Source organism: Mirounga leonina, unplaced genomic scaffold (genome assembly GCF_011800145.1).
Source record: "Mirounga leonina isolate KUSES-001 unplaced genomic scaffold, KU_Mleo_1.0 Mir_376, whole genome shotgun sequence".
Taxonomy (NCBI): domain Eukaryota; kingdom Metazoa; phylum Chordata; class Mammalia; order Carnivora; family Phocidae; genus Mirounga; species Mirounga leonina.
The window spans coordinates 10,765,234-10,782,048 of record NW_023270718.1 but is presented as its reverse complement, the minus strand read 5'-3'; the positions used below and the strand labels follow the sequence as shown (position 1 = coordinate 10,782,048).

General features: G+C 39.2%; 1 pseudogene; it reads right to left on the bottom strand.

Moving 5' to 3' along the window:
- Nucleotides 1–2,517: 2,517 nt before the first annotated feature.
- On the bottom strand, nucleotides 2,518–4,194 carry LOC117997879 (annotated as a pseudogene).
- Nucleotides 4,195–16,815: the final 12,621 nt, after the last annotated feature.

The window sequence follows — 16,815 nt, the reverse complement described above, 5'->3', positions numbered from 1 at the left end:
AGGTCAATGCCATTGAGAGAAAAGCTTAATGTTACTTACCATTTCCCTAGAAATGAGAGGCATAGCATACCATAAAAGCCCAAAGAGGGAACGCCAGGTTTTAGTTAGGACACAAAAGCAAGAGCCAAGGGAGGGCCTAGCCCTGAGACTTTATTGTGTTTCTACAGGCAAGGCAAGTCAAGGAGAACTGGCTAGTTTGAATAATTCCAGTGGGCTTTGGGTTATAGGGGTTGTCTCCAGTTGCCTAGTACCTGGCCCTGGGATGATTTAGGGCAGGCAATTTTCTTCAGGAAACACTTAAATGATTCAACATTCTTAGGTAATGGAGCTCCCCATTTAAGGTAAGCCACTGAGTGCTTATATAAAACCTTGAGCCCATGAAAAATATTAACACAAGTTAAACTCCCTAAAGAAAACATGCAGAGCGGCGCCTGGGTGGCTCAATTGTTAAGCGTCTGCCTTCGGCTCAGGTCATGATCCCAGGGTCCTGGGATCGAACCCCGCATCGGGCTCCCTGCTCAGCGGGAAGCCTGCTTCTCCCTCTCCCACTCCCCCTGCTTGTGTTCCCTCTCTCGCTGTGTCTCTCTCTGTCAAATAAATAAATAAAGAAAATCTTAAAAAAAAAAAAATGCAGATTTTCAATTAGAAGACAATTGAACAGAAAGAAGAAAAAGAACAGCTCTTTCTTTTTTTTATTTTATTTTTTTTAAGATTTTATTTATTTATTTGAGAGAGAGAGAATGAGAGACAGAGAGCACGAGAGGGAAGAGGGCAGAGGGAGAAGCAGACCCCTTGCCGAGCAGGGAGCCTGACGTGGGACTTGATCCCGGGACTCCAGGATCATGACCTGAGCCGAAGGCAGTCGCTTAACCAACTGAGCCACCCAGGCGCCCAAGAACAGCTCTTTCTATGAGACACAATGTTTCTCTTGAGTTAACTAAAAGCCAGAAATTTATTTCATTATGATTTATCATTCATAACAAACAGGGTGCTTAAATATATTGGATTAAAATGGTATTTAGATAATTTAGGTACATGTTTTATTTCTATATATATTAAACTGTATTTTACATGAGATACTTTCAGAACTATAATAGGGGTGCCTGCATGGCTTAGTCAGTTAAGCGTCCAGCTTTTGATTTTGGCTCAGGTCATGATCTCAGAGTCATGAGATCAAGCCCCATGTTGGGCTCTGCTTAAGATTCTCTCTCTCGGGGCGCCTGGGTGGCTCAGTTGGTTAAGCGACTGCCTTCGGCTCAGGTCATGATCCTGGAGTCCCTGGATCGAGTCCCGCATCGGGCTCCCTGCTCGGCAGGGAGTCTGCTTCTCCCTCTGACCCTCCTCCCTCTCATGCTCTCTGTCTCTCATTCTCTCTCTCTCAAATAAATAAAATCTTTAAAAAAAAAAATCTCTCTCTCTCCCTCTCTCTCTGCCTCTCCCACACCCTCTCTCTAAAAAAGAAAAAATATATATATAACAAATAAAATTAATACAATTTTAGTTGTAGACATAATAGAAATGCAGAATTGTACATTTAACCACATATATTTTTAATGACCAAGTATTTATGAAATTAGTGCTAAGTCAAGTGATTATTTTTTTTTTAAGATTTTTATTTATTTATTTGTCACAGAGAGAGAGCACAAGCAGGGAGAGCAGCAGGCAGAGGGAGAAGCAGGCTCCCTGCTGAGCAAGGAGCTGGATGTGGGACTTGATCCCAGGACCCTGGGATCATGACCTGAGCCAAAGGCAGATGCTTAACCAACTGAGCCACCCAGGCTTTCCAAATGATTATTTAAAGATGAAAATAAAGGTGAAATAAAAATGGAACTCTTTGAAAGTTTCCTTTAAGTACCAACAACTGACAAAATTTTCTAAAAATCAATTTTATTTCATAAAGAATAATAAGTTTCAAGATCTATTAAAGAAAACCAGAGCTGAACAGTAGGTAAGCAGTAAAAGCAGGTTTTAATCAGGAATTGTTGTAATAGTGGAAAAGAGATTCCAGTATAGAACTTGGCTCAATTCCAAATATAGCATGAACAATTAGGGGTTCATAGCCAAGAAGCAGATAGAAGACCAAATCAACATCCAATAAATGGATGTAAATGTACTAGGTAGTAGGAAACCTCAGGGGTAAGGGGGATTCTTGCTGAAAGCAGGCAAGTGTGATTAGTACCATCTGGGGGATGGTAGGATGAGCAATTTGATCAGATATCAAGGGTTATCAGCTATTAATGAGGGATGGATTCTGGCTAAACTAACTTAATAGAATTCTTGCTAAAATTGGGCAATGCAAAGATGGGCAAAGAAGTCCAAATGTTGAGGTCCAGTTGGGAATAGGATTCTGAGGAACCTGACTAAAGTTTGGTCAAGGAGAGACTCTTTCTCAGCTTTGACCCCTAAATATTGCTAAATTGGAAGTGCATTATTTTACCACTTATTTTTTTAAGGAAAAAATATTGTAAATATTTTTTATAAAAACTATGTGTACTAAATTTTATTTTAATTAAATTAAATTATTTATTTACCACAATTTTGATTATTTCACTGACAAAAATTCTCAGAGATCCATGATCTTTCCTATGAAAGGTTTTGATCATTGACATGACCTCCAGCACCTGCCAGAAGATAGCACCTGCTTTCCTGCCTTGCCACATTGTATACCACATACTCTTAGCTAAACATCATGAACTTCTTTTCATTCTTTTTAAGTCCACCTGTGTTGTACCAATTTAGGGTATTCCCCAGTCATTTTCTTTTCCCTTGAAACATTTTTCACTCAATTGCTTTAACAATGCAATGAATCTTTTGGATGCCACTTCAGAGTTTGAATCAACAGTGAGTTTCCATTCCAGAGCTCCTGAACACTGAAAATCTCCCCCATGTCATTATCATTATTGCCTGATATTCTCCAATGAATAGCTTATGCAGTTTTAGAAAGTCATTGTCACATGTACACCATGTTCATTTTTGGTAATCATATAAGCAGTATGAGGCCAGGGTTATTTTTGCTGTTATTCCATACTGATCCCTATGTGATAATAGATCATCTGGCATAAAACATGAATGTTTTATGTGTAAACACACACAAAAAAGTGATTAAATAAATAATTTAATAAATAAATTATAGGATGCCCTATAGGGAACTTGTCCAGAGACCATACTTGGAAAAATAATTTTCTTCCCCAGAAACCAGAGAACTAAGAGACACAGGTGTCACTGCCAAGGAAGACAAAGAGGCTGAATGTTGGAAAGCCAGAAAATGCCAGTGCACAGACCCTCACCAACCAGTGGCTTGGGTTCACAATAAGTGTTACTCACAAAGACAAAATGGAAGAGAGAAAATAAAAGGAGATGAATATGCTCACCAGGACCAGGATGGTACGTGTGGCTCTGGCCTCATGGGAAGGTCTAGGGAAAAGGTTGTTGCTGTGATGTGTTGGACTCTCTGCTTGTGCCTGAGCAGGACAAAGACTATGGAGCCACTAGACCAGGCCATGAGGCCGAAACAAGATCAACGAAGGGGAACATGACTGCATGTAGTAAAACTACAGATTTGTTCGGAATGGACGAATTACAATATTCATATGCTTTTTCCATACTGGTGTTTCTCTTTTTTGGTCCAGTAACATACAAAGCAATAAAGATATTTAACAGGAGATGCAGGATCTAGCAGAGGAAACAGCAGAAGCCAATGCACTTTGGGAATCTAATCTTGAGCTCTAACCACATAGAGGTGTTAGTGTTGAGCTGACTGGCCTGGAAACCCCTGAGGAGGCAGGTGGTGCTGAGGGAAACCCCTCTGGCCATTCGGTGAAAATAGAAGACAAGCTTACATCCAGCATCATCCATGAAAGATTCCAACCCAAATGCTGCCATTGTCTAAGGAATTCCTTTATTTTTTATTTATTTATTTTTTAAAAAGATTTTATTTATTTATTTATTTGACAGAGAGAAATACAGCAAGAGAGGGAACACAAGCAGGGGGAGTGGGAGAGGGAGAAGCAGGCTTCCCGCAGAGCAGGGAGCCTGATGCAGGGCTCGATCCCAGGACCCTGGGATCATGACTTGAGCCGAAGGCAGACGCTTAACGACTGAGCCACCCAGGTGCCCCGGAATTCCTTTATTAAAAAGAACCAAGTTGTTAGCTATGACTAGCTGGATGAGAATCAAGTCTGTGGGTCTCAACATGTGCCTAGTGAGTGAAGTAAAGATATAAAGACAAAGAAGTGAGGAGTTTCCAAGGATCCCAGCTCCAGCCTGAGTGAGGAAAATAATACCCACATTTAAGTTAATGGAAACCATTTCGTCAATTTAAAGGGGATACTGGTGGCTCTTTTTATTTGAATCACAGGAATCTGGAGACTAAAATAGAAAATTTTGTTATTCTCAATACACTAAAACATCTCTGATCACATAATTTCTCAACTCAATATGAATATTTAGACATGCCTTTCATACATGCAAGACAATTTTTCGCAGGACTATTTGTAATAACAAAAATTGGAACCAACCCAATGTCAATGAAGAGGAGACTGAAGGAATGATAGTGCATTTTCACAATGGGGCACTAGGCAGCCATGAGTAAAGTTCTTTCTACTGCTGCATTTCCAGGACATACAATTAAGTGAATAATAGAAAGTGTCAGAATATTGTGTGCAATTAGCTATATTTTCCTAATAAAGGGAGTATAACTAATATCCATTTATCTGTGTGTATATGACCATATTTTTAAAATGTAAGAACACATTTAAAAATTATAAAAATGAGCACCTGTAGGTGATAGTGATAAAAGAATAGAGGAGAAAGTATGAAGTCAGACTGCTCTCAATATATCTGGTTCATGGTTTTGGTTTCAATTTTTTTACATATTTAAATATATATGGTGCCAAAAATATTATAAAACATAACTCGAACATAAAACCAAAAAAATAAATAAATAAACCTAAATGTGTGCCAAATTCAGGTTAAATCCAAAGAAAAGGAATTACTTCTATATTTTAAACACCATAACTTGAACATATATTCTATATTAATACATATATAAACAAGGTAAGAACAAATTACTGCACGTATTGTAAGTAAAAAAAATAGTATTTTTAAAGAGTATTTATTTATTTTTGCGAGAGAGAGAGAGAGAGAAAGAGAGTACAAACGGAAGGAGGGGCAGAGGGAGAAGCAGACTCCCTGCTGAGCAGGGAGCACAATAGGGGACTGGATCCCAGGACTCTGGGATCATGACCTGAGGTGAAGGCAGATGCTTAACCAACTGAGCCACCTTTGGAGAATGATAGAAGACCAAATCAACACATTCTAGAAGTCCATTGCGCTACAGAGCCTGCCAAAATCAACACATTCTAAAGGGAAAATAAAGAAAGGGTTCATGGGGCACCTGGGTGGCTCAGTTGGTTAAGCGACTGCCTTCGGCTCAGGTCATGATCCTGGAGTCCCGGGATCGAGTCCCGCGTCGGGCTCCCTGCTCAGCGGGGAGTCTGCTTCTCCCTCTGACCCTCCTCCCTCTCATGCTCTCTGTCTCTCAAAAAAAAAAAAAAAAGAAAAGAAAGGGTTCAGATCTTTTTGCTATCTAAACTTTCTCTTTTTGTAGAAGTTTCAACCTGATAAGAAAAGGGAAACAGAAGTGGAACACCACCTAAATGGAGGCAATATTCATTAATGATACGGAATCCCATAGGTGCCGGGACCATGATGAATGTCATAATGGATGGGTCCAGAGGGCAATACAAGGACCTATGAATTTTCGCTGAAGGAAAGATGGGGTAGGTTCACAGATGAAATGAGTGTGGCCTTGGGTGGTTTCTGTTGTAACCATGTGAAGGATTCATGTGGTTCATATCATTACCGGTTTCTCTTTTGTAGATGTTTGAAAAGGTCTATATTAAAGTTGGAAAGTATTTGTTGCAATAACTGACAAACACTGTTTGTTCTGTTTGCCATAATTTTGTTTTCATTGTCTACAGCACCATTCTTTTTTATTTTGCATATTTACCCTGTCATTTTCAGATATGAGTTCATTGAAATCTATTTATATTACTTTTTTTTCTAGTATTTTTCCTAAGTCAGCACCAACAATTTATATGCCTTCATTACAAGGAGAGGAAAGTGATAAAAGGAAAGCCAGCCACACAGGTAGAGTTGCAAAGTGAAACATGCAAGACCCAACCAGGTGGGTGGGTATTTCCCAGCTCTGACCAATTTTTAACTTGTATTGCCGTATCAACAAACCCAGGTCAGTTTCTGCAATATTCTCAATTTTTATTAAAACACTATACAGGCAAGCAAAACATATCTATTGTTTAGGAGTAACATCTGGGCTTCCAATCATGGTCTCAGCAATAAAGATGCAGTATATTAAGGAAATAATACCTCAAGCACAACTTCTATTTTTTCCAAAATTACTGGGTATTGGGGTTGTTTTTTTTTTGCCTTTTTTATTTTTGTATTATAGTGGATAAATATTATTACAAATTTTTCTGAAATAAGATCACAATGCTGTACACCACCATTTTTTGCTTAATATATCTCAGGCATAGTCTGTCAATAAGCCGAAATATAATCCTGGATGTATTTATGGAAATCACAAAATCACATGTATAACATTCAGAGAAGATGCAGGAGCATAATGGCTAAATACAATGAATAAAATGAATTATTATTAATACTAATAAGTGTTTAGAATATACACAAATGCTACATTTAAAAAAGTAATAAATTACATTTTTCTCTCTAGAGACAGTGTTGTATTTAAAAATGTAAGCACAAAATGTTATGAAAGATATGCTTATTTATATAATTTGATAATAAAATTATAGAAATGTGGAAGAAAAAATGAAAGAAAATGCATGAATATTTTTTTTTTTTTAAAGATTTTACTTATTTGACAGAGAGAGATACACAGCAAGAGAGGGAACACAGGCAGGGGGAGTGGGAGGGGGAGAAGCAGGCTTCCCGCAGACCAGGGAGCTCGATGCGGGGCTCGATCCCAGGACTCTGGGATCATGACCTGAGACGAAGGCAGACGCCTAACGACTGAGCCACCCAGGCGCCACCGAAAATGCATGAATTTTTAAAAAGATCTAAATAAAGCAGAGATAAGCCACGGTCCCAAGTGGGGAGCTTTAACATTAACAAATGAATCCATAAAATAAATAAATGTATGCTTAAACAACCTAACTTATAACCAAATAATAATGTATACAAGTTTCCTGTGCTGGTGAAAAAGAAGAAAAACAAATGAAATTGTTTTTTTAAAGGATTTTATTTTATTTTAAAGATTTTATTTTTAAGTAATTTCCACCCAACGTGGGGCTCAAACTCGCAACCCTGAGATCAAGAGTTGCATGTTCTTTCAACTGAGCCAGCCAGGCATCCCCAAATGAAATTGCTTAATGAGAGGATTAATTCTCTTGGTTATTGAAAAATAAATGCAATTACAGCTTGATTTTAGTCAACAGCCAGAGAGTAAAATCAAGGTTATGAGATAGATTATAAACAGAGCTATAAAATGTTGCAAAGTATTGGACATGTAGGGAGGTAGGGGACAAATATAGATAAAATTGGATAGATCTTTTTGTATGTAAGATAGAGAGATAAAGATTTACAGGTATGAAAAATAGTAGAAACTTAGTGTGAGTAAAAATGAATTTAAAAATCAGTTGGGAAAGAAAAGTTTGTTCGATACATATTATTAAAATATTTCCACACTTAAAAAACAAAAAAGAAAAAAGAAATAAAAAACATTTCCACACTTGGGGTGCCTGGGTGGCTGCCATTAACCGTCTGCCTTCGGCTCACGTCGCGATCCCAGTGTCCTCGGATAGAGCCCCGCATCAGGCTCCCTGCTCAGCAGGAGGCCTGCTTCTCCCTCTCCCACTCCCCCACTTGTGTTCCCTCTCTTCTCTCTCTCTGTCCAATAAATAAATAAAATCTTTAAAAAATAAATATTTCCACACTTATTTGGAAAAAAAAGGGTTAATTTCTTAAAAATAAAAACATGTATTTCTTAAAAATAAAACGATACATACTTATTAAAATATTTCCACACTTATTGAAAAAATAAAGCTAGGGGCACCTGGGTGGCTCAGTCGTTAAGCATCTGCCTTCGGCTCAGGTCATGATCCCAGGGTCCTGGGATCAAGCCCCACATCGGGCTCCCTGCTCCACGGGAAACCTGCTTCTCCCTCTCCCACTCCCCCTGCTTGTGTTCCCTCTCTCACTGTGTCTCTCTCTGTCAAATAAATAAATAAAATCTTAAAGAAAAAAAAAGAACAATGGAAAAGAGAGGCAACCAATCATATTCTAGATGCCCACTCTCATCAATGAGATGAATGATCATATATTTTCTAACATTGAAAGTTATATAAATAAGTATTTCTCAAAAATTTTTGTTTTTTTCTTAGAAATTATCATGCAAATGCATAATAAATATAAAAGGAGATACCATTTATATGTAAAAATACACTCATTTGCCAAATATTTAATTCACATTCACATCTTCACTTTACATAATCATATTATAATCTCATATAACTTTGCCTAAATATAAATATAAAATGAATTAATTAACGTTTCTCAGTTTGAACATTTTTATAATGGTATAAGAATAGGATCTTTCTATATTTATAAATCTATATTTATCTTTCTATATTTATAAAATATTATTAAAAATGTTCAGTTCCATTATCCACATTTAATTAAATAGCAATTCTTTTTTTTAATGTTTTTTTTAAGATTTTATTTATTTATTCATGAGAGACAGAGAGAGAGGCAGAGGGAGAAGCAGCCTCCCCAAGGAGCAGGGAGCCTGATGCGGGACTTGATCCCAGGACCCTGGGATCATGACCTGAGCCGAAGGCAGACGCTTAACCATCTGAGCCACCCAAGCACCCTAAATAGCAATTCTTTATAACCTTCTAAATTTTAGATGTTTTCCAGAGAATTAAATTAGGATTCATCAAACAGGAGCTGTCTTCATTTTTGCAATATTTCAGTTGTTTATATTAATAGGCAATAAATTATCAAATTAAAATAAATTATGTAACTGACATTAAAGTTTGGGAAACACTGGAATCTTTGTGAAGTACAGATTAATTAAGAAAAAGAAATGCTAATGAATCAAAACATTTCTGGAAGGATACACAATAACTGATAACAAATCATAAACCCAGTGACATGTGAGCTTAGGAAAGTGGGAGAGTGAAGAAGAAAAGAACATTTATTTTATGCATATGAATATGTTTGTTAAAATATTTCTTGGAAAAAAGGTAGAAGGTTTATAATACCGGTTGAAAAATTTAGGAAATCACAGGTAAAGTTAAATAGAATACACATTAGAAGTTGACTAACAAATCCAAGTAAAAGAAAGAGATAGGAGGATTGCCCTTGAATCATAATTGTAATAAAGATTAATAAACATGAATTTTAATAATAATTAGATATTTTAATTGAGCAAGAGTGAGAAGAACAATGTTTGGGTAAATAATGTAGCACAAATGTTCTGTGAATACTAGCCCCACGTGTTCTTTAAGAAACAGATTCATGTACAAAAAAAGCCCCATCTCATGTCTTTTTTTTTTTAAGATTTTATTTATTTATTAAATATTTTATTTATTTATTTGACAGAGAGAGAGGGAACACAAGTAGGGTGCAGTGGGAGAGGGAGAAGCAGACTGGCCACCGAGCAGGGAGCCCAATGTGGGGCTTGATCCCAGGACCCTGAAATCATGACCCGAGCCTAAGACAGACGCTTAACGACTGAGCCACTCAGGCGCCCCTAGATTTTATTTATTTATTTGTCAGAGAGAGAGAGAGAGAGTGCACAAGCAGGGGAAGCAGCAGGCAGAGGGAGGGAGAAGCAGGCTCCCCGCTGAGCAAGGAGCCCGAAGCAGGACTTGATCTCAGGACCCTGGGATCATGACCTGAGCCAAAGGCAGATGCTTAACCGACTGAGCCACCTAGACATCCCCATCTCATTTCTCTGAGCAAACTGCTCTCTGTAGAGGCACAATTAGGTACTATGGTGGGGGGCACCTGGGTGGCTCAGATGGTTAAGCGTCTGCCTTCGGCTCAGGTCATGATCCCAGGGTCCTGGGATCGAGCCCCACATCGGGCTCCTTGCTCAACGGGGAGCCTACTTCTCCCTCTCCCCCTGCCTCTTCCCCTGCTCATGCTCTCTCTCTATCTCTGTGTCTCAAATGAATAAATAAAATCCCTAAAAAAAAATCATGACAGAATAAAAGCAACTGCTAAGGTTCAGGGAATATCAAAGGACTTTTATAAATCTGGTTAAACGTCAGGGTCACATGGAGCTTTTAACACAGTAATATTACCTGATGATTCCTGCTCCCTAACCTCAGAAATTCAGAGAGGGCTATGACAGAGAAGGCAGAGGACAGACATCAGCTATTAGGTTTCTACTTCTTGGGAACCCTCAGAAAATATCTCTTCTGCATATATTTGTGTCCATGTTCCTACCCCAGGAAAATGAGATTATACTAACACATAATATTTCTTAAAATGTTTTCTTAGCAATGTCATTTTTTCTCTAAGAATCTCTCTTTATCTAAAAGGAAGCTCTACTGGGGCGCCTGGGTGGCTCAGTTGGTTAAGCGACTGCCTTCGGCTCAGGTCATGATCCTGGAGTCCCGGGATCGAGTCCCGCATCGGGCTCCCTGCTCAGTGGAGAGTCTGCTTCTCCCTCTGACCCTCCCCCCTCTCACGTGCTCTCTCTCTCTCTCTCATTCTCTCTCTCAAATAAATTAAAAAAAAAAATCTTTAAAAGGAAGCTCTACTTACCAACTATCATTCCCCATAGAAACAGCAGATTTTGTGGTCACATCAGAAGCATGTGTGCAAAGAGTGTATCTTATCCCTGAAATAAAGTTTTGGGGCATCATGATCTCATCTCTTTGCTGGGAAGTGATTATCATTTCACTTAAAATTGCAATGACAGTGTCTGCATGGAGTTTAAATCATGATCTCATCTCTTTGTTGGGAAGTGATTATCATTTCACCTATAATTGCAGTGACAGTGTCTCCACGGAGAGTTGAAATTATCTCTGAAAAAAAATTGTAACACAGACAAATTACTAGAAGCTGTTAGTAGTGATTAATTAATCCATTTAGAAAGAAAGAAAAGCAGGAAGCAAGAGGAAAACAAAGCTAAGTTGTCTGAAAAGTGTCAGGTGGAAACAGATGACACTGGTCTCATGTATGTATGAAGTGAAAGAAGGAAGTTTCATTCAAGGCTGGTCTGTGTTTCTGGGCAACCTGAGGATTTTGCCTACCCCAATATGATTCTTACAAAGTCCAACTGTATTCTGAAAGATGGGGAAAAAAGAAACATTAAGTAAAAATCGCTAAAGTGTTAAAAAATAAACATGAGGAAAGTGAGGCAACATTTTTTTAAAAGATTTTTATTTTTTAGGAATCTCTACACCCAACATGGGGCTCAAACCCACAACCCAAGCTCAAAAGTCACACACTCTACCAACTGAGCCAGCCAGGCACTCCCAAGGCAACTTTTATTCACTACTTCAATAAACAGATGTTAAGCACCTAAAGTGTGTCACATTATTCTTGGTGTAAGTGATCTATAGGGGGTGAGAGGAAGGGGGAAGCTAGCAAAGAACTTACCTGTATTGAGACAAATAGTAGATAATAATGAATAATAAATTATCCACTATGCTATATGATGATAGGTACCTTGGAGGGGAATAAGCTAAAGTTGGGGGGATAAGCAGGGAATAAAAGGGTGCAATATTAAATAGAATAGTAAGGGAGACTTCATGGCAAAATGAAACTTCAGGCAATACTTGAATAAAGATCAATTAAGCCATGTGGCATTTTTGAGCATATGATTCAAGCACAGGTATCGGCCAGTGTCATGTGCCAAGCAAAGCCAGGTATCTATGCCCATGCAACTAGATGAGTAAAGCAGAGGGTTTAGTCAGAGAGGAACATAAGCTAAAGATCTGTGAAGCTCCCTTAAGGTCCTATGAGAATTTTGAATTTTCTCCAAGTAAAATGAGGAGTGCTTCCAGGGTTTTGATCAAATATGGACATTACCTGATTCATACTTTGAAAGGGTCATGTTGGCTGGAGAGTTGACAAAAGACTGGAAAAGAAGAAGCATAGGATAAAGATCAGTTAGATGACCATTGCAGAAATTTGGGTAGAGGATGGTGGCTCTTCCCAGGCTAAGGGCAGGCATAGTGATGAAAAGGGGTCAGATTCATGATGTTTTGAAAGTAGACTTAATCAGATTTCCTATGGGACTGATTCTGTGGTATGAGAAAAAGAATGAGTCAAGAATGAGCCTGAGATTTTTAGTCTCAGCAACTGGAAGGATGGAGTTGGTATCAACTGAGAATGGGAAAGCTATGGTCAGAGGAGAGTGAAAAGAAAGCTCACAGTGATACCACCAAATGCTGGCAAGGATGTAGAGCAACAGGAACTCTCACTCATTGCTGGTGGGGATGCAAAATGCATAGCCACTTTGGAAGACAGTCTGGCAGTTTCCTACAAAACTAACATAGGCTTACCAGGCAATCCAACAATTGCATTCCTTGGTATTTACCCAAAGGTGCTGAAAACATAATCCAGGCAAAAACCAGTATATGGATGCTTACAGGCAACTTTATTCACAATCACCAAAACTTGGAAGCAACCAAGATGTCTTTCAGTAAGTGAATGGATAAACTGTGGTACATCCAGACGATGGAATATCATTCAACACTTAGAGCACTGTCAAGTCATGAAAAGACAAGGAAGGAACTTAGATGCATATTACTAAGTCAAAGAGGCCATTTTGTAAAGGTTACATACTGCATAACATTCTGGAAAAGACAAAGCTATGGAGACAATAGAAATATCTGTAGTTGCCAGAGGTTAGGCAGGAGGGAGGGACAATTAGTGGAGAATTTTTAGAGCAGAAACTGAAATTTTAGGGCAGCGAAACTAATTTGTATGAACTATTATGGTGGACACGTCATTATAATTTACCTAAACCCATAAAATGCACACCAAGAATGAACCTTTATGTAAACCATGGTCTTTGGGTGATAACAAGTCATTGTAGGTTCATCAATTATAATAAATGTACCACTGTAGAGGGGGATGTTCATAAAGAGGGAGACTATGCATATGTGAGGGCATGGGATATACAGGAGATCTCTGTACCTTATTGTCAATTTTGCTGTGAACCTAAAACTTCTCTAAAAAATATAAGATTTATTTTTAAGAAGTTTTTTTTTTTTTAACTTTTTTTTTTAAGATTTTATTTATTTATTTGAGAGAGAGAGAATGAGAGATAGAGAGCACGAGAGGGAAGAGGGTCAGAGGGAGAAGCAGACTCCCTGCTGAGCAGGGAGCGCCACACGGGACTCGATCCCGGGACTCCAGGATCATGACCTGAGCCGAAGGCAGTCGCTTAACCAACTGAGCCACCCAGGTGCCCTATTTTTAAGAAGTTTTTTAAAGAAAGCTCGGGGCGCCTGGGTGGCTCAGTCGTTAAGCGTCTGCCTTCGGCTCAGGTCATGATCCCAGGGTCCTGGGATTGAGCCCCGCATCGGGCTCCCTGCTCGCCGGGAAGCCTGCTTCTCCCTCTCCCACTCCCCCTGCTTATGTTCCCTCTCTCGCTGTCTCTCTCTGTCAAATAAATAAATAAAATCTTTAAAAAAAAAGAAAAAAAGAAAAAGAAAGCTCAGGAGAAGTTTAAAGGTGTTGAATCTGTGATGTCTACTAGATGTCCAGGAACAGGCTGCAAGCAGATCATTAGATAGAGGATCACAGGATTTTTACATGGAGATACACACTAAAGTTTTGAGCTTATAATGATATTTACAACCATGCCACTGCATAAGATGACCAACAGAACATAGACAGACTGTGAAGAAATAACTGCTGATTGGGCTTTTATTCATTACAGTACAAAGAGAATGCTTTTTTTTTTTTTTTTAAGCCAGCATATTCAGTTAAGAATACAAAACAACAGCAACAACAACAAAAACCCCATGGTACAAAAGCTGCTGAAACGTTAAAGAAAATTTTAGATGTCATTATCGTTTTTAAGTTCATTAATGGTGATGGAGTTGTGAAGACAGAAACTTTCATACACATGAGTAGAGAACTACATAGGAATTGGAAGTAATAGAAACAAAAGGAGAGAAAATGCTTGTAGAAGTTTAGCAATAAAGGACGAGGGAGAGCAATAGTAGAAAAGAAAATGTACTAGCTCAGAGTGAAGGGTAGTTATTTTATGAAGTACACAAACTGTATTGATGTTTTTTGTCAAGGAGATTAAGAGACTGAAGATCAGTGATGGGTAATTTATAAGTCAAGAGATTTGATAAATCAAGAACAAAACCTCTCAGAAGCTAAGACATGGGAAAGTCATAGGCGGGATGGAGGGATTGATGCTAAATTGAGGGGAGGCATCATTTCCATTTCAACACAGGCAGCCCACAAGAGATTTGTTTTAGATTTAGGAGGCAGGGATGTTGTCAAACAATATCAAATAATGATCTTCTATTCTCTGTATAAATGTGGCAGAATATTAACAAAGACAAAAGTAATACTGGAGGAACTTCTTAAAGTAAAAAACAGATTTGGCATTCTTGAGATTTTAGTGAATATATTGAACTAGGAACATCAAGATGGACAGGCAAGTAACAGAAGAGCAAAAGGGGCTGCAGGAGTAGAGGACAGCTGGAAGATTGAGGTAAGGTCCTTGAGTAGGATTTCGGAAGCTTTTAAGTGACAGATCAGTAATGACAGCTCTTTGAGTATATGGACTGACCTCTTTATAGATAATTATTAGGACAATTCAGGTTAGAAGAGAGGTCCTAGATTTTCTGGATTCTCCAACTGAACGATGTGAGGTTTGATGGTGGTGGCAACAAGCCCAATTAGTAATCAAAATATGGAGTCTTTTTTAGCCAATGGCAACAGCGGAATGTTAGAGCAGTAATTGTTGAGCACAGGGATGTACATGGCTCTAGAGTAGAAAACGTGTTTGTGACCCCAGACGGTGGATCTGGCTTTCCCCTCTATCTGTGACCAGCTTATGCTCCATGATATAAATGGCAGCCATGTGCCACTGGGCCAAGGGTTATTGGGGTAGGGTGCAAGTACACTTCCCTAATTTTTTGGATCTAGTGGTTTTGCTGTAAGGAAAGTTCCCATCAGAATTATAAACAGGAATTATGTATTCTGCTACAAATAGCCTATAACACATCATAAAGATGCTACTGAGTTCATATATGAATTGAAGTGTGGTTAGTGTACAAAGCAAAAATAAGATTTCAAGAAGCTCTTAGCATCTGGATGTCAGATCAAAGATTGCAGATTTGGGGTATAAACAATAAAACACCTTAGAATTGTATCTCAAAAAAAAAAAAGAATTGTATCTCAGCTTTGCAAGTGAAGCTCTTTTTTTGAGATGATGACTGAGCAAATGGAACATGGAGAATGCAGCAAAGGTTCTCTGGGCCGATAAAAATCTAAGTGGACGTTGTGCAATGAGGAAGTCACCATCAATGGTGTCAGTAAGATTTCCATTACTAATGAGGCCTTTTCTTTTTTTTTTTAAAAGACTTTATTTGACACAGAGAGAGTGAGCACAGGTAGGCAGAGCAGCAGGCAGAGGAAGAGGGAGAAGCAGACTCCCCGCCACGCAGGGAGCCCGATGAGGGGCTCGATCCCAGGACCCTGGGATCATGACCTGAGCCGAAGGCAGACGTTTAACTGACTGAGCCACCCAGGCGCCCCCTTTTATTTTTTTTTCAAAGATTTATTTATCTGAGAGTGAGAGGGAGCGAGGGAGGGGGGGAGAGAGAGAGCACACAAGTGTGGGGGAGGGGCAGAGAAAGAGGGAGAAGCAGACTCCAGGGAGCCAGACCCAGGGCTCGATCCCAGGACCCCAGGATCATGACCCAAACCTAAGGCAGACGCTTAACAGACTGAGCCTCTCGGGCAACTCCCAAGCTCCCATGAGGCCTTTTAAAACTGGTCTTAAGGGGTGCCTGGGTGGCTCAGTCGATTAAGCATCCAACTCTTCATTTCGGCTCCGGTCATGATCTCAGGGTCATGAGACTGGGCCCCATGTCAGGCTCTGTGCTCAGTGGGGAGTCTGCTTGGGATTCTCTCTCCCTCTGCCCCTCATCCCAATCATGCACATGTGTGCACATCCTCTCTCTCAAATAAATAAATCTTAAAAAAAACCCAAACAAACCCTGCTTTAATACTCAGGCATCTCAATAATTTCAGAGAAAAATTAAGCACTTTGCATTTTCCTAATTCATTTTAGACAATCAGGCCTTAATGTCATGTTCAAGCATAATTCAAGTGCTGCTGATTTCCATCACTGTAACTGGGAGAAATTATCATGTACTAGCCTTTTCCAAAAGCATTGTTGGTTGTCACAACTGTACCCTCCTCAGGGTGATCTTTGGGCCTACAAAAATCCTGGCATCCAGGCCACAAATTAGGACCACAGATACCTGTAGTCTTTCTTACAAGGCCTTATGCAGTATATGGCCTTTTCTGATACCAAATGTGTCATTCCAACACCAACTGGGTGTTCAGTTCAATTCTGACACTAGCTGCTTGGGAGTTAGCACAGACCCCACAGGTTAAGGACTCAGTCCTACAACTGTCTCTTCAGATGCCAGCTGCAAATAGGGTCCCTAGACTACCCCCACTTCTACCAGGCTGACTACAAATTTGGAGTTGCCTTTAGTCCCCACCCACTCAGGTTTGCTAATTTGCTAGAATAACTCACAGAACTCAAGAAAA